Consider the following 19656-nt stretch of genomic DNA (forward strand, 5'->3'; position numbering starts at 1 on the left):
GCAGCCCCCCCCCCCCCCTCCCTCCGAGATAATGGTTATAGGTAAATCCGTGTAAGGGGCGATGCTGTTGAAAACATAGCCATAACCCGAAGAAAGTGGAAGAATTCTCTCTATTCAAAAAGCTTTGTAGGGGATGAAAATAGATGCGATAAATATGAAAAAAAGAAGAAAAAAACGAGAAAAAAGCACCACCAACAGAAGGCAGCAGGGACCGACGACAACAACAACAGCGACAGCAGCAAAAAGCAGATGGGGAAAGGGAAAAGTTCACAATGGCATAAATAAAATGCAGCTGCTTGTTTGCCGCTGCTGATACTACTGCTGTTCAGGATATTATGAATTTCTAAGTCAACTGGCGTTCATCTCCTTTACATTTATGTTTCCTGTCATGGAATTCATGTGATATTCTCTTTTTTATGTAAACGGTTTCATTAGATATCAAGAAAATTGTTGGGTTCAGGTTAACTATAACACCATCGATATATTCAGCTAGTTGGTTTTTCGTTCAGATACTTGAAGCCACACAATTGTGCGGATACACAATTGGCTAAGACACAACAACACGTACGAATACAATGTCACATGTAGAAACAGGGAGAGAGAGAGAGAGAGAGAGAGAGAGAGAGAGAAAGAGAAGATAAACAGAAATATTGTATAAAAAATTCTCTTATCACAAGATTCGTATCTAAAAACAACAAGAAAATGGGAGCGAAAAACAAATTGTCGAGTCGAGGTACTATTTTCGTGTCAGTCTGATGGAAACGCACACCAAAAGCATATACATTAACTCTACCGTTTCTTCATTACACTTTACACTGTTCGGCTAGCTGCATTCTCAGCACAATTCCAACTTCCACATCGAACATCCAGAAGCACACTAGAGAGAGAAATTGAGAAGGACAATTCAAAAATACACATCACAATATCCATTCCCTGAATGAATGTGGCAAGCGAGCAAACGAGAGACGGAAAGAAAACGGCACAAATATTTACTGAAAATTGTTTGAACCTATTGCTATTGTAATCGAAGCGATTTGTCCATTTTGATTGGGAACCCAGAGAGAGAGAGAAAAAAACTCTACTGAACCCCGTACAGTATCCCATTCGAATGAAAACTTAAACAATTCCACATTCTCTTTTACACGCTCGCTCAGTTTGCCTTTTATCTCTCTCGCTTTGTTTGTGCTCGCCCTTTCTGTGCCATTCACTTGAAATACACTGAACTAACAATGGCAGAAAAAAAGAGCTTTTATGTATTTCTTTTATTTAAAGTAACTCCGTCACTTTTATCTAATAATTTATCGCCTCCCAATCAGATCACACACACACATACTCAACATGCTTTTAATGCCAAATTATTATCTTCTCATTTAAAACCATTTTAAAGCAATCCCGTGTGGAAAAAAAATGACTGACTGACTGTAATTTCAATTGACTTTAGTTGATTGAATTTATGTTTTTGAACTAAGAAAATCACTTTGTCCCAAATTAAGCAACTAAGATTGACTTGTAACTTCGAATAATTTCAGTTAACTATGATAGACTGAAATGTAAATCAAAGTAAGTTATTTTTGTCCGAAATCAGTTAACTGACTGTACAGTTACAATATTTGCACACGGGATACCTTTGGCACATCGGCAAACACACAAACAAACACACGACCAAAACTCATAAATGCCGAACGAATCGTTTCGGCCACATTCCTTGCATTCATATTTTTATCGTTTACATTTTTTCGCTTCTCTTGGAATTTGTTTACAACAAAAAAAATCCGGTCCATAAATTGATTTCCGCTTGTGCTTGAAATGTAAGCATCGTCAACATATAAATACAATACATAATATGGGATGAATTTCGAAAAAGCGTCCCAAAAAATACTTGGAACCGGATTTGAGTCAACAGAATCAGGTCATTATAAATAGAGTAGTATCTATGGTGAAGTACGTGTGTTCGCAATAGGGCTTGTATGCATGTATATCTATTGACCCTCTCTGTTTGCTTACTGGTTACATTGAAAAACGGTTTCTGTGCCCGAAAGAATTGCCAGAACGAAGGGAAGAAGAAAAAAGAACGCCAAAATAAAACTGTCACTATTGTGGTAAATGTTATTTTCTATAGTATTATATTCGGTTCTCTCTCTCTCTGTGTGTGTGTGTGCGTAAGAATGTGCGTTTACGATAATGGCATCAATGAAAATGGCAATACATTGGCCCATTCGAAGTGGAAAAAATCCAAAGCAGCGAAAATGAAATTGCTTACGCGCCCGACCGCCTTGTCATACGGCGCGTGCATGTACGTTTTCTCTAATAATTTTTGAGTGTGGTGTCTGGCATTCAGCATTTGTCTTATCCATATTTTGGACCAAAAACCCTTTGTCCATACTATTCGACGCCATCGTCGTCGTCACACGGCACCACACATGATTTGCCTGCAGGCTTCAAGCTTTCTTTCGATTCAAACGCTACAAGACATGAAATTCGTATCTTGATCTGTGAGTCTGGTGGCATGTAGTTGTGAGAAATTGTGCGTGTGCGTGTCGTATCAGAGCAGTACACACATGCGATGAATTTATGATCGATTAACAGTGGAGTAGAATATATTGCCAAATCTATTTTGGCTCTTATCCATTTTTACCATTCGTTTCGGTCCATTCGTTTGCTCTCTCTATATTTGCTCTTATACTCTTGCGGCCAATATGATTTATATGCTTACTTTCGCTCTCTCGCTACGCGCGCGTGTATATATCAGATTATCTGTGCGAATGGCTCATTCACTACCAAAACTCGTGCAGAATATCAAAAGAACCCTCGCCAAGAACTGCGAATCGCAAAAAACACACTCCTTCGCACACACACACACAAAAACGCAAACTCTCGCATCCCATGGGCTCTTGTACAAATGAACATTATGATTGAAGTTTTCAATTTTGCCCCCGCTCATAGTATAACATTAATAAAAAAAAGTCTATCAGAAATTCGAGCCAAGAGTCGAACTGAGATTCGATAGGTAAAAGTTTTTTCTTCTGCTTTGTCCGCCCTTTTCTTTACCAAGAGTTGTAACCACATGATGGAATCTACTTTGTTGTTTCTCTCTCCCTCTCTCTCTCTCTCTCTCTCTCTCTCTCTCTCTCTCGCTCTCTCGTTTATGCTTTCTTCCATATTGGAAAAGAGGGGAAAAAATGCTATTTCCAAATGCCTTAAAGTTTGTTTTAAAACGAGATGAAACAAATTGTTTTCATATTGTACAAATATTTAATATGAAATTCACCGCCCAGAGCGTATGCGCGTCGCGCAGACAGACCGACAGCAAGAATCGACAGATCTTTTGCGGCATTTTTTTTTGCCAAATTCATATATTCAACAAAAGCCTCTAAAAGCATGCTTTCCGCATGACTTGAGATATACAATGCATCGAATTGTAATTGTGCTCCATTTTGGACATGAAGAATTAGGCAAATACCGCCCCAATCAAAACCTTGCTCGATTTTGGCACAGCAAGAAAATTTCCCAACGGCACTCAGCCCATCAACACATCGAGCTAATTACAGCTGTTTTGACCTTAGCAACGGAAAAAAACTGATTATAATGAAACTATCGATAATGGCAAAGCATATTCGAGAATTGTGGGGAAAGGGTCGGACCTCGTACCGTAGCTATGTTCCACTGTTCGAGACAAGTGAAATTGTTGGAAAGAAAAATGTACACGTACAGTCGGCTTCAGCATTTGCATCAAATATAAAATGATAATTGGGCACTTACTTGCAACCAAATTAGCTGCATACAGACCGCTACCATTTTAATGAGCGTTTTCATTTCAATTGGTATGAATTTTGTAATCAAATGCGCACAAATTATTTTTGTGGTGAGCACTTTTTCTTGCTGTCTTCTCATTTACAAAATCGCAATTGGAGCTTTTTCAAGCAAGCAAAAGCAATAAATACGTTTACAGCCAAATGTTATTTCAATTTTTTCTGTCACACATTTTTCACTGTTTCGCGTGCTTTTCTCTGCCGTTGTACTTTCTCACATTTAGCGGTGAAGAGCAATTCTCAGCTGCGATTATTGACATGAAAGGAGTCACACACTCTTGAGTTATTCAAGTGCTCTGGCAAATACAGAGAGAGAACAGAAACGCAATTATTTTTTTTTCTTTTTCGTTTATGTCAATTGCTGCTCTCTCAAGTTGCTTGCTATTTTTAAAATTACATACTTTGTTTACACTCCCGTTATAAAATGACGTCGAGTGAACATTGTTCAAGATCAAACATTGCTGCCGACGCGGCGTGCTGCTGGTGGGTTAGTGTGCGTTGTGAGGCAGCCTAAGTGTTTGTTTGCATTGTGCAAGGCATTTTCCGAACGCGCGCGCGACAAGTCACTTATTGAAAATTCATTTGATTTCCTTTTCATTTTATGCTTTTTCATGATATTTTTCGGCATTGCCATTTGGCCAATGTTGCTATTGGGTGTATGGTGTGTGCGTGGATGTATTAAATTTTCTTTTACGATCCTCTAAATTTTCATCGTTTACGATAAGCGGTAATTAATTTTCATTGCGCCTTCCAATTCAATCACATATTTTTCCACTTTTCACCATGAACAATCTGTGAGTTGTTGCAACATACACAAAACCCAATGGAGATAAATACGAAAGCGAGAAAAATGGGAAGGCGCACACGTCGTGAGCGCTGGTGTGTGTGCGCGCGCGCGAAAAACCGTTGTTTTATGTTCAATTTTTGCTTTTGTTTCAATTTTTGATGCAAACTAAAAATAACGCTTACCACTTTTCTACGTTCATCGGTTGTTGTTTTGTTTTTATGACGCAATTGGCCGTGTTTCATGGGCGTCCATTTGCACATGGAAAAAATTATTTCGTCGTAATCATTTGGACAGTACAGAGAGTCAGTGTGTCTGAAATTTATTGGTGCTCATGAAATTGAAACATTTGATCATTCATCATTTGGTGTGTTTTGGGTGTGCGCTTGAATTGAGAGCAAAAATTAAGCCACGCTCTGAATTTAATATCGTTTTATGTTTCGATCAACAACAACAACAACGAGCAAACAAAAAAATCCATTCGAGTTGGGAGAATCCTATGAGTCGTGTGTATGTGTGTGTGCACGCGGCCCGCATCTATGGCGCACACGGGAACGATATTCAAATGACGTTGCTATTTCGACTTCCTGACATTGTAAAAATGTGGCTCATTTTTTGGTTTCTGCCTCAATTTCTAAATCACTTGTTTTCCTTTTATCTTTTTCTTCTTCTTCTCGTATATATACATTTCAATATTTCTGTTACGCTTCCCCCGACTACACAACAAACAGTGATGTGCTCGATAGACGTGCTGATGTCAACAAAAAAATCGTCGTACGTTACGATTCGACACACCGTATTCGAAATACAGCGAGACTGAGAGTGGTGTTGGCCAAACAATCTAAGTACCGTCGTCGTTTTTTCGTTCAGTATTCTCGCGCGAGCCACTCATTCGCTACTGCTCATTGCGTGGAAATTTACACACAACACATTCTGTGTTAGGACAGTAAAAAACACACACACACACATTCCGTGAGAGAAACCGAATAGAAACGAAATACATGCACTCAACGCGAGAAGAGCGCAAGGAAAACAGAACTAGCAGTTAAAGTTGTTGTTTTTTTTGTAACGATTCTCTTTGGTTGAAAATTAATCGAGAAAAAAAAACGAAAACAGAAATCAAACAATAAAAGTTTACACAAGATAGATACACAGATGAAAAGCGATAGTGTTGAGTTTGCAGTGTTGCAATGATTTTGTGATGAGTGATTTTTCGAAGGGAATAAAGTTGATTACAGAAACTAAAGTATAAACTAAACAAAACCGAAAATTGAAACCTAACCGCGCAAAGCTAGTCATTTCCAAAGCAAATCAACCGAATATTTCAAACAATTCTAACCAGACAATAATACGCCAACATCTAGAAATAACTAATTTAGAAATAACATGTCTTTTTCCGTTGAGACAATGAAAAACAAAAACAGAACAAATGCAACTGACAAAATGCAATACCATTTACATAAATCTTTAATGGAACATACGTGTTTTTGGTAAAAACCAAAGCACATTCATTTTTTTGTCTCTTAAATTGACTGACACTTATAAATGACATTTTAAAAGAAAAACACACAACAACCAAAAGTAACAAAATAAAAAAGGAGAGAGATATTTCGAAACGTTTTTTGTATATTCTTCATAAAATATTGGATAGAATATAAATATAAATAAATAAATGTTTTTAAACGTCGTTGTCGTCGTCGTTGTCATTTTTTGATGTTACAATCACCGTCCGATTTTCACAACAATGATCCATCGAAATGGCTTAACAACATTTACAACCGCTGAACATCACCACCACCATTACGGTATGAACACGATTGGCGGTTAAGAATACGCGACCGACATCAAATTACATAAACCCATACACATGCGTAAAACATCGCGTCTAATTGCAGTGCATTAAATTCGGTTGTGGAATAAAACAAAAACAAAAAATAATAAAACAAGTAGCGAAATAAAAACAAAATAAAACCAATTTAATCGTCATAATAAGAAATCATTTATGTATACATAAAACCAATAACAAAATTTACCACAAAATTAATGTCAATCTAGAGTGTGAATGTATTTCATTTAAGACGGAATTCGCGCTAATTTTTGTAAGAAACATTTTAAAAAAGTCAACAAAGGAGGAAATAAAACGGCAAACAAGACGTAATTTATATACGTGTAAATAAATGTTACAACAAATTTAAATGTTAATTAAATGTGTAAACCAAATAGAAAAGAACAACAGAAGAAATCTATATATATATATATATATATATATTTAAATCCAAACGCCAATAATCCGATCAATCTGTGTTTAGTCAGATAGAGTGAACCATTTTATCGTTAAATGTTTCTTAAATGTGAGCCAAAAGACTTATTTAAAACCAAAAAAAAAAACAAAAAAAAAATTCACTGATAAGTATTTTTTGTAATCGTCAAATGAAAAAAACAACAACACAACCAAGATCCTGTTCGTAGATAAATTCTATATATTTAAAGAAAATATTTAAAAATCGTCGTTAAAAAATTTCAAAAGAAGAAAAAAACATGGATTATCAGTGTATCGTCGTTTATACAATCGTTAGAATTTGCCCATTTTATCCGTATACCGCGGAGTTTCTGCAGAAACAACGTCGTCAAGGTTGTTTCTTCTGGATCAAAAATCAGATAAAAAGGTACGATTGTCTCTAAATGAATATCTTAACCATCATTTTGCAACCGAATCATTAACGTATATTTATACGCACTTGACAAAACTCACTTGAGGATTTCGTTTTCAAGCATGTCGCTTGGCTTCTGAATTGAAACTGCGCACTGAATGAAAAAAAATAGAACCGAAAACGGTTTATGGAAAAACAAATAAACAAATCCTCGCAGCATAGATGGAAAGAAGAAGAGCAGAAAAAAATGGTCTCATTTATGTGTACTTAAAAAGTACTGTTTACTTTACCATCATGTTCTTTTAATTTTGAAGGACAAAAAAATGCTTGTTTGTCTGTTAACAGCTCAATTCGAGATTTCGTCATCGTCGCAATATTAATTGCTGCTCCTGAATAAAATAGAAGAAATGGACGAGAGAGAGAGAGAGAGAGAAAGAGAGATAGAGAGAGAGAGTGACTGGAAGAAGAAACGATATTTGTTGAATACAGTTTAGTCGAATGAAATAATTAGCTGAGTCTATAAGCAATTCCAACGATTTGGATTTACTTCTCTCGTATTTTTTGCTTGTTCGTTGTCTCCCTCGCTCTGCGGGTCTCTCGCTTTAGGGAGCCAACCACTTTTGCCCCATAATGCAATCATTATGTTTGTGTGTTCCACGAAAATGTTCGCGACGCGCAAACATTCTGTGAGTGCCGTAATGATACTTGACACCATATTCATTCCATTAATTACATTGAAACGTTTACGACTAATTTAGTGAGTTTTTAATTTCATAGCATCGTAATCCACAAGTCAGATAACAAAAAAAAATTCCACCATGCCAATCGGTATAAATAATGTGGTGTTTCGTACGTTATTTGTCGCTTTGGTTCTTGGGTCGCACACACACCAATTCCACATATTATGTACACATCTTCGCATAGTGTGGCGGACAATATCGAGAGTTGACTAAATGTTGTTTGATGATGCTGATAAGATAAATGTCATTTTTTATTATGGCATGTTGAATATGTGATAGAAGCTGGCATGTATCTTGTTAAAGACGAGACACGAGCCATACCTCCGAGTAAAATTGTCGCCGAAATTGACAATCGCCTTTTCGTGGTAAACTAAGCCGAAGGAAAAGTCAACGTGATATCATGTATTTGACTTTTGAGCACGTACCCACACACTGGCAAAAACATAAAAATTAAGAGCATGCAGCTCTCTGTATTGGGAATGAGGAGATAAGAAAACGACAGACAACACCACCTCTATCGTCGTCAACAAACGCATCAAACACAAATTAAATCAAATGAAATGAAAATGTGACAATAATGGAATTTTCCGCAAGAAAATGTCCTCTGTTTCTATTGGACACATTTCCGTTCATTCGAAGCGGTAAATGGATTCCATATTGCATGACCGAACGATTCGCTGATGAAAACGAATGCGATAAATGAATTCCGAGTAATGGACAACATTGTGTGCGATATCAAATTGTAATTGAATTCTTTTTTTCTCTTGTCAAAAATAATATCAACTCTGATTTTTCTTTCAATTCCTACGAGATCGAAAACTTCGAGCGAGCGAATGAGAAAGCGTCTGCCGTTTCCAATTTATAAGGCACCCGTAATAATATCGTAGAAGAAATCGCAAATTCACCGTAAAGCAATACGACAAGAGAAGCGAAACAAGTCGAAACGCACACTTTTCACTCTGGCGCAAATGTTCCGAGAGAAGAAAAACGTTCTCAATAAAGCACCGAGTCTGATGAATGAATTTTCATCATTTTGAGCATTTATATAAATACATTCATTCGCATATGAGAGGTTTTTTTCTTTCGTCGAGTGGAAATCAGATTTATTTCTTTTCATTGCGTTTGGGAATGCCTTGGATACCAAATGTAGAGTGAAAAATTCGTGGAATAATATTCAAGCAGCTAACGGACGACACACACACATAACCAGAGCCCGTGTAGTATTATCTGCGCCTTTAAAATATATATGGTTCCAGTGTATTTTTTTGCTTGCCGAAATAATCCGTAAAATACGGATAGGACTCTGGTAAAAAAGAAACAGCTAATACGAGGAGGGAAAACGTATACCGAAAAAGAAAATGGAACATTGAAGCACGCGAACATACGGAATTAAGATTTCGATTCGTAGCTTACGGAACGTTTTAACGATTTGCATTTAAAAAAGGAAAATACACGGCGCGGTGGCAGTGTGTCGTGCACGCTTTGCTTCGTCACATAAATAATCGAAGTGAAATGATTGTTTAGCTTCAATGATAACATTGATTTCCTTACGTGAGAATAGCTCGTATATACGAATTACCCGCCAACGAATTTTCATCGGCTGAGTGTCGATTTCATTTTCGTTTTCTTGCTGCTGCTGTTGTTGTTGCCGTTTTCTCGACCTAGACATCGACTGTGTGTATTGTGTATCGCTTTTGATTTGTTATTTTTCTTTCTCTCTCCCTTTGTGACACATACAGACGAAAACTCTTTCTCCTAGCCACTGCTTTTTTTCCCTGATTTCCAACTATTTTTAAATGTTTGCTCTTCAATTATGAATTAAGTTCGAAAGTCAGGCATTCGACGGCGGCCGATATCACGCGTGTGACGGTGTCACATATATATTCTTTGGTTTTTTTTTCTTTTGTATTTGACATTTCTATTTTCACATAAGATACACAAAATACACAAACCATTTTCGTTTTTGTTGATGGTTTTTCATGTTTGATTTTTCATTTGTATGCGCGCGCGTGTGTATGTGTGTATGTGTGTGTTGCTGTTATCCGATCTATGATTCTGTTGATGCTATATTTAGCGACTCACGGCTCGTATATTATGATAAGGTTGCGACGACGAGTCGGTCGAAAATTGTATATACGAAATAGAAAGATATATGACAGCGTCATGTCAATGTATTGTGTTGTGTACATTATTCGATATGAATTTTTCAATGAAACGCGCTCATTTGACTAAGAATTGTATTTCACTATCTCTCTCATGCTTCTTTACACACAAAATTCTTTTCATCCCTCTGACATTCAATTGGATTCATTCTCATTCTCGCTCTTCTCGACATCGGTAAAATTTTACGGAACGAGAGATTTTTATATCGCGCGCGAGTGTGTGTGAATGCGTCTTTTCTCTCATTTTTCAACGAATATCTAAATACATGCGTTGGCGTGCTGACATTTCAAGTATACGCATTCATACAACCCGATTTTGTTCATTCTCATTCACGCGCTCAACAAATACACACACACACACACACACACATAAACAAGCGGACAACATCGAATGATGGTCTCAAGTAAATTAGTTGTCTAAATCACGCTCCATTTCATTTGATGCTATTTCGATAACGATGAATCTATTTCAAAATAGCCGATTGATTCCTTCTACTTTGCCAGTGCTGAATTTTGTACGATTGCGGTGGCTGCTGCTGCTGTTATTGTCGTTGTGCTACTCGTCTCGGAAATTGCATGCTCAACTTATTGAAGTGCGCAACACATGTCGTCGATAATTCATAGCATTGTCATTCATATTCTTTGACATCCTTCCAATCGAGAGCGAGTCATGAAAACCGCTCATTTTATGAAAATAACAATATTTCGTCGTGCATGCGTCGATCCATTACAGAAATGACACAACTCATATTGCAAATCGTTTTATGTCATATCGACTATTTTTCTCTCGTCCTATGTTGTTGGAAAATCGTTTCGAAATCTCGTTTTGAATCAAAACAATTTTTCATTCTACTGAAAATTGCCGCTTTAACGAACAGCTTTTAAAAGTTTCGCCTCTGTGCAATAAGCTGCTTTGCCGTGTGTTCTTGGTTTCGAAAATAAACTATCGTTAACAGAACTGAACACGTGCACGAACATGACATGTTTTTTTAAAGCATCTTGTTTGTTAAAAGAGGAAAGTTCCCGGATAATTATAGACTGTCGATAAAGAATTGGGCAGTCGATAAATGTTGAATTTCGCCTTTGAAAAGTTTGTCTTTGGAATCGATCGTTATATGGATACTATTTGTTATGGTTAGATTCCGTTTTTATGTTGTTCGGTTGTCTTTTCCATCAGAAGATAATAATTACAATTCAATAATAAATGGGGCTTCGTGCGTTGATTACAAGCTGAAGAGCCTTGGTTGCTGCTCCTGCGAAAGATCAATTTCTATTCTTGTATTTTGTCGTACTACTAATAAATAATACTGTACTTTGTCGTACAGTGGTGTCCATAAAGTTGAAGTTTAAATTTAATAACCCATTGCGTAATTTGATTGTAAGCGAACAAGCAAACAAAGTCAACAGCAAAGTAAAGGGACGAAATACAATGTCAAATTTCTGGTTGTCTTTATCGTTGTCGCCCTAATTCTTAGGGCCTCAGTCAAAATCGAATCAGCATATCATCATAATATAGTCAAACATAATGTCCTTGTCTGTGTCTTGTTCGATTTGCAAAAGTGTCGACACATTCGTTTGTCAGTCGTGGTGTTCAAGCGTACAGGCAATGTCTGCCATATTCAGTAAACCATTTTTGCATTTAAATTTATGTTCAAGTGCAATGAGTTGAAAGGCTGTTGCTTGGGAAATTGGAAAATCAAATTTCGTCGACGCAATGGCATATGAAAGCGCGAGCTCTTGGTTGCACCAATTGCTTCATACACACACACACACACACACACTTTCTCATAAGCAAATACACACTGTACATTTTCGGCCGAATCTGCATTTAAATACAATAATAACTAGATGAGAGTTGACGTCGACTCGACTCAGTAGTTCTGCCACACAATGCTTGCACATTTTGAGTACATTCCGTCAACTGGAATTGCTGGCATCCGTTTGCCAACTAGCTGAACAAATGAAATATTTGGTACGGTACGGGAATGCGAGTGAGAGAACAATTGAAAGTCGCAGATTTATCCGGAACATTTGCAATATGATGCTGGTCATAAATATTTATAAGCATCGTATAATAATCATGGTTATTTGTTAAACGGAATGGCTTGTAACGAAAATGACTCAATCGGAACTTGGAAACGGCTAACGAGCAGCTTTTGCTCTCTTCTTCTTTGGAGTGAGTGAGAGAGAGAGAGAGAGAGAGAGAGAATGGCCAAAGTTCGTACTGCCTAACAAGAGTGAGAATATCTTAATGCCAAACAACGCGTGCCTCTTTTTCCTTCTACAAACACCGACCAATCGACATTTAGTTATATTAATTAATTTAAAAGGGTCATAATAAATTTTTGTTATGCAAAACCCCCGGAAAACCTCCATTTACGCATTTAAAATTAGCATACATGCACGAGTTTACTGATCAAACCAAATATACTCTAACATGAATTAAATATCATGTGACAATGTTTAGACAATGCGCACAGCTCTTGAGTACAAATTTGATTAAATGTAATGCATGTGATCATATTACATCAACTTGTTCTGTTGCGGATCATCTTTTCGGTGAACCAATTCCGCTCCAACAACCAACCGACAATAATGCAAGTACATTCATGACTCAAAGATCAGTTACGAACAAAAAAAGGAACGCTAAAAACTTATACAAACAACTTTGAGAGGAAGGAATATATATATACAGAGAGAGAGAGAGAGAGAGAGAGAGAGAGAGAGAGAGAGAGGAGTGAGTACCTCGCACAAAAAAGCCAAAAAACAACATCTTTTTGAACACGTGAATACTTACAAGAACTTGGATCCGATATATGCCGTGAATACAACGTGACGATGCGTCTTCCTCTGTTGTTCGGCTTCGTTCAATCAAAAAAACATTGGAAATGTTTGGTTGTTCTGAATCTTGAATTTTTTTTCAAAGCTTTTTCGAAGCATTTCAGCTTGGCTAAATCTAAAATGAGAAAAAGACGACAAAAAAACGAAAAAACCCAAAACACAAACACACACACACACATTCGACACAAACAATTTCGATTGTGATCGGGGGAGCAGCGGAAGCTAGCCAAACAACATAATATCCGACTAACAAACAGAATCTAATTTTTTTTCACGTCAGCAACAAGCTATTGAGCCATCCAAAATACTTGCGATGAAATCGAAAAAAAGAGAGTAAAGGGGAAAAGAATCGCATTCAAATCGTGTATGTAAAAAGATGATGATGTGCATAGCCCAAGAAAAATATACAGTCAAAAATATTCAGCAAGGAGAGACACGCATGAAATGCGAACACAAACAAAATTTAAACACAAAACTTTTGATTCATTTTGGTGTCATCATCTCGAAAATGTCGTACATGGTGTGTTTGCTGAGTTCGGCTGACGGTAGAGAGCGCGTGTATGTTTCTTTTTGCTGTTTTTTTTTCGTTGAAAACGCTTTTCTGTTCACTTTGGAAAGAACGTTTTTTTATTCTCTCGGTTCGATTGTTAGCAATATTTCTCTTGTGTGTGTGTGTGTGTGAGTAAACACATATTTATTGTGAACTGGAACACTGTATGTATGTACATCCTTTTGTGAGTTATTTCATAAGATTTTCTGATCGAGATAAATAACTCAATGTTTGAGACTAATATGTCCCACCTCGATTCATATGATCCTGTTTGTTGAACATATATACTCCGTCGCCACTGCCAACATTTCCAAACTGTCCAATTCCAGTGAATTTCATGTTCATGAGATCATAGTCGTCGTAGTAGAAGTTGTTGTTGTTGTTGTTGACCGACTTGATTTTGAAACGAAAACTTTTACCACTGCATAAATCATTTCACGAGATTCGCAAAAATACAAAAATTGAATAATTTCCATGCCACAAAGCCGTCTCTCCTATTGAAACTGTGATTTGTGCTTAAAATATTCCAATGAATAGAAATATTTAGAAAATGAGAGAAATTTGGCAGTAATGGTTTGGGTAAAACGCATTATACAGGGGACCTAGAGCATGAAATGTGAGGCAATGACACAGCACCATCACCACCACTACCGCCATCATCATCATCGGCATCAGCAGTGGCAGCAACGACGGGGCGGCATTATAATTTGTTTGTTTCGTTAGATTCATGCCATTAAATAAATTTCAAAGTAAAAAAGAGAGTTGTCAACAGATGACAAATGCCATTGAATTAGGGACTGGGTTTGACAAGCGAAATGATCCTATTTCTTGCTCGTTTATGCCACGCAAATAAATTAACAGCACCGAGAAATGAATAAGCATCAGTTTGTGTGTTCGTGTTCGGTGTGTGTGTGTGTGTTCGGACCGAAACGAGATAGGAAGGGTGCATGAAAATGCTATGGCATACTAAAGCGTACAAGAGCCAAAGCATTTGTGCCATCATCAATCCAACGACGTGTTATAAGAACGATTTTTCTAGAAAACACACACATACACTAATACACACACAATCGGATTTTCGCACTACTCAACAGCGGCATGATTGTTAGAGGTAGGAAAAACCGAAAATTGTTCTACTTTTTTCATTGTTTTGTTGTGGCTGAGGTACTCGAAAGAGGCGAAAAACCAAAATCCCAGTGTTTTGTGTTTTATTTTTCGCTTCATGGTTGGCAAATTGCAGAACCATTTAATTTTCATTCACTTATGTTTAAAAACGTATTTCGCATTTGTTTAATCAACACTGCCGGTCTGGCACTGGAAAGTGTATTCATCATTGTTGTCCGTACGTGCTTTCATTGTAATCCACCTCCGTACTGTTTTGCCAAGATCTACTATATTCTCTGACAAAAGCAAGCGTGCACACACACACACACACACACACACACACACTCGCTCGCATAATTCACAATTTACATTTTGACATCTGGTGCTAAATTTATTTTTCCCGAGCTTGTCATCATCGTACACCAGCCACAACCATCACAGCACACAAACACAAACACACGAAATGTGTTTTCGCCATTTTCATCATAATATTTTTTTATTTGTCTTATATTTTCCAAATTTTAATTTCTAAAAAGCAATGGTTTTTTCTCCCATAGGCCATTTGCCAAAAAATATGTCATGCCTGGGATGTCTTCTTCGCATGCATCGTATACATTTCGGTCGTCATCGTCGACGTCCTTGCTCGAACGACGTGCAATTTTAAAAAGCTTTCTACAAAAATTAGAAAAATAAAGAAGCACAGAAATTGTGCCATACGCAATGAATGGGATGTATGTATGTGTGTGTGTGTGTGTGTGTGTGCCGTTTTTCTACGCCAAATGCTTGTTATCAATTTTAGTTCAGGCCACTTGAGCCATAATTCACGATGGATTTAATTCAAGAGAAAGGTGGAGGGAGAGAGAGCGAACAAATTCTTTAAATCGCTTGCTGAGAATTCAATTCGAATCCCTTAATGGCATCCCTTTGCACTTCTGCGATGCAAAAACTCGTGTCTAAAAATCGATACTTGTTCTTTTGCAGAAATTATATGCGATGTTGGCACAAGAACATTAATAATTCTCATTCGCTTGATGATAATTTTAATGCCTCACCGAAAAAAAAATTGGAATGCTGATGCGAAAAAAAGAAAAAGAAAGAAAAAACTTTTTCTCAACAATTATTTTGTAGTGTTATACGATGGGTAAACGATACTCGAGACTCGTTTGTGGTGCAGAACGAGTAAGATAATCCTTATTAAATTACAGTACGTGATAAGAAGAAAAAGTGAATCGCTCGGTTATTTGAAAAGTAAGCCCCGAAAGGAGATACGTATTCTTTTGCCAAAATCATATTCGTTTCTGCCGTCGCTTACGTAAATCGTGCTAATGTGTGTGGGTTTTCAATTTCAAGGAATATTATACTCTTATTTCACATCCAGTGGATTTAATGCTCAACATCTCTTGATCTGCTTGAGGTGTACAATTTTAAATGGAATATTTTTTCCTAGCTGGAAAACCACGTGCATCTATCATGTAAATTACAAGCCATTCCAGTCACTGACCTAACCAAATTTATAGTCACACAATGCCAAATGTATACAACGTACACTATTGAGGAGGAAGGACGACGCGATTGAGGTGGGCTTGGATCGTAATAAAATGTGCCCATTTTTAGCTCTAATGATGCAAACGCCCAACGGAAAAACGGAACGAAAAAGCTCGCTAATCAATCATTGAACACACAGAAGGAGTGTGTTGCGTGAGCTCTCGTCAATCGCCTTTAATATATTCCACCTGCTTCGCTGTATATTTGTCCAGAATAAGAATTTTATCAATTGCAAAGTCCTTCCGACCAATAAAATTGTGTCCTTGTCGAACGCCAATTGCGCGCGCAAATTAATTGCACCTTCAATGTCATGAACGGAAAAATATCTAATGATGCCGAATATTGATTCGAATCCAAATTTCGAGCCGTTCGACGGGTGGCAATTTGGCCGCAATACATCATGTCTATTGTTTTTTCGTCTGTTTACTCCGTGATACTTAATTGAATAGTCAAAAAAGGTCAGGCAAAATTATGTGAGAAATGCTTTTTTTTATAAAAATTTTATTCTTTATTCATATTGCGGTTGTTGTTTCTGTTGACGATGGTTCATATATTTTTCAAAACTTCCAATCAGCCACGTCACAAAAAAGGTGGTGAAAAACAAGTGAGAATAATGGTTCGAATATAACCGGATAAATTGTTATGCGATTGAATGTAGTTGAAGCGTTCACTATTTATTTTCATACTTTTTCGAACACGTTGAAAAGCCCGACTGTTTTTTTTTTCGGCATAGGGAAAAAAAGCGTATTCTCGGTATATATTCAAAGTGTTTCCCATCAAACGATTCGGTCGTAAAGTGTAATATCATTTGTTGGTGGCAAGAGGCGCGCGCGGAACTCATCAAATTGGGATGGTCGTTTCTGCATTTGCTACAAGTGTTTTGAGCAAATGAACGGACGAGCGGGCGCTTCTATCTTCCGTCCACCACACTCTTGATAACGCACACGGCTACAACCGCTTTTTATTTACAATAGAATCTAATTTATCATTTTGTAGGTCGTGACTAGTTCGATGTGTCATTGTTTTTGCGATATTGGTTCGGTGGCCGGTGTTGTTGTTGCTGTGTTTATTTGCTTTCGACTATGTCCACTGCGATGGTATGGTTCATTTGTTTGTTTATGGCTTTTGCTCTGTGGTTCCGTTTTTTCATCAGTTTTTCTAACATATTTACACACACACACACACACACACACACCACGGCGACGGCAATGACTGAGAATGGATGGATGTGACTTGTTCAGATCGACCGAAAGTGTACACAGCAACACTCTTTTACCCTTTATTTCGGCTTCAATTTCGTTTTTATGGTGGTGTTTTCTTCTTTTCCACCTCGTTTGTATTGATGAACTTAACCGCAAAGCGTTGCGTATTAATTCTATTGTTGTTGCTACAGTGCGTTTTATACATGTATTATTCACCGAACGGCAAAACCCACAGTCGTCGTCGTCATCGTCGCCGTCATCGTCACCGCCGTGGTTTCTTCTGCACAAGATATTGGAGTTGGTGGACGTTTGATGTTTCGGTTGAATCATGTGCATATAGAACATACGCCAGTAGTCAATTAGCACATATGTGCACACCCCATCTCGGTCTCTTATTCTTCGCAGTCACACCGCTAATGCAACATTTCATTTGGCTCAGCATCTAAATTGAATCTAAATCGGAAATAAAAATATTTACATTTATGCATGCCGCGTCTCTCTCACACATACACGTTTCCCATGTAAAATAATATTTTCGTATCAATTTCTATGCGAAATGAGCGAAATCTAATAAAAAATTCTTCATTCGGATGGAAATTATTTCATTCGATTGCGTTACGACGGCATATGCTCGCATTTTTGCCACGCATTATTCTTTGCCACACAGTTAAAAATACCTCGAACCGAACGTTTCTCCCATAAATGGCATGCGAGGGAGCATGAATGGAAAACAAGTCGTAGAGACTATGTTTTGCGAATTTGCCTATGGATGGCAATCGCATAGAAATGGAAATGATGTAAAAAATTGTTTCATTGCCATTCGGAAACGATATCCAGGAAAATGACTTGTGAAATTGAGGTAAAAATGTGTTTGAGTGTCAACGTTCAGCAACTATGTACTGTGTTATATATGCACAACTGTTAATGACATTGTGATGTTCAGCTCGGTTTAGGCATTTAAAACATTAATTTCTGAATGAGCACCGTAATGAAATAGCTGTGGCTTGATTCCAATGAATTGCCACATATCAAACATATTAATATGAACAACAATAATAAATTCCATTCCAAAGAACGGCTCATTGTCGGAACAGTGCAAAACACATCCAGTCGATATTATTTGTTGTTTATTTCTTCGAACCTACGTTGTTAATTTTTCTGTTCTGCCCAACCATAGGAATATGATGTTGACCACAGTTACGCCTCAGCATGCAAATAAAGCCACAGAGCGAGAACAACAGAGAACTATAATCTCCAGTCTGTTTTCTGTTCGTGTGAATAAGTGGTCTGATAGCCAATAGTAAAAAATTCAGCCTTTCATTTCCAACATGAAATATGATTTCGGTTGATTAAAAGGAGCCGACACTCGATTCATGTCGACGGAAAACACAGTACCGCTTTAATTTTGTTATTACGCCTCTCATTCTCTCTCTCTCTCTCTGGCGTATCATTGGTATTATTTATTGTTATCGTTAGCCATCGCTCAGAATACAAGCTCATAATTTCAGCGCCAGCCTGAATATGAAAATTAATGTGTGTTTGTGGATCAATTGCAATTGACAACAACCGGAACAATAAACAGACGAATAAATAAGTGGAGTGGATTGTGTGAAAGGGAAAAGAAAGTGAGAATAAAGAGAGCTCAACTCCAACAAAAGATTGATCGAACCATGATTGATCGCTCCTAACCGCAATCTATTCGCGTATTTTTATTCTCACTCCACTAGCCCATCATCATTAACATCAACATTAACATCAAATAAAGCATTTTACACAAGACGAAACAACATTCGAAACCAACACAATAAAGTATGGTCACGCTTGTCATATGCTTTGTCGCTACACAATGACATGATATAGATTTTTTTTCTAACTTTTTCAAAATGATTGAAACGCATTATTTGTTATAATTCGTTAGAGTTTCTGGATGTAGCTTTTGCGATTGCGCAACCCTACCAAGTCCTTGGCAATGAATCCAAGTGGAAATAAAATACCTTTGAATATAATTAGGATTGAATTTATCGGATAGGATTCGTTTACATTTAACTATACGAGAATGTTTTTTGTGTTTTTCGATGTCGACAAAATGACATCGTCGTGAATATCGTCATCGTTCGCATTCTCCCCGTCGCAATTTTCTTCTACATAACACGTAATTCATATCGGCAATCGGGATCCTGAACAAAGGGCCTTTTATTCGATGTTGCGACACGCAAGGTCGGTGTGTGTGTGTGTGTGTGTGTGTGTGTGTGTGTGTGTGTGTGTGTG

The 19656-nt window shown here is 37.3% G+C and overlaps 1 protein-coding gene across 1 annotated transcript in view; it reads left to right on the top strand.

The window, feature by feature from the left end:
• Positions 1-19656, top strand: part of LOC129573702 (UDP-N-acetylglucosamine--peptide N-acetylglucosaminyltransferase 110 kDa subunit) — a 44207-nt gene that overhangs the window by 16724 nt on the left and 7827 nt on the right. The gene's annotated exons all lie outside the window — the stretch shown is intronic.

Source organism: Sitodiplosis mosellana, unplaced genomic scaffold (genome assembly GCF_009176505.1).
Source record: "Sitodiplosis mosellana isolate CC-2019 unplaced genomic scaffold, AAFC_SMos_1.0 Smas_scaffold_6102, whole genome shotgun sequence".
Lineage (NCBI taxonomy): Eukaryota > Metazoa > Arthropoda > Insecta > Diptera > Cecidomyiidae > Sitodiplosis > Sitodiplosis mosellana.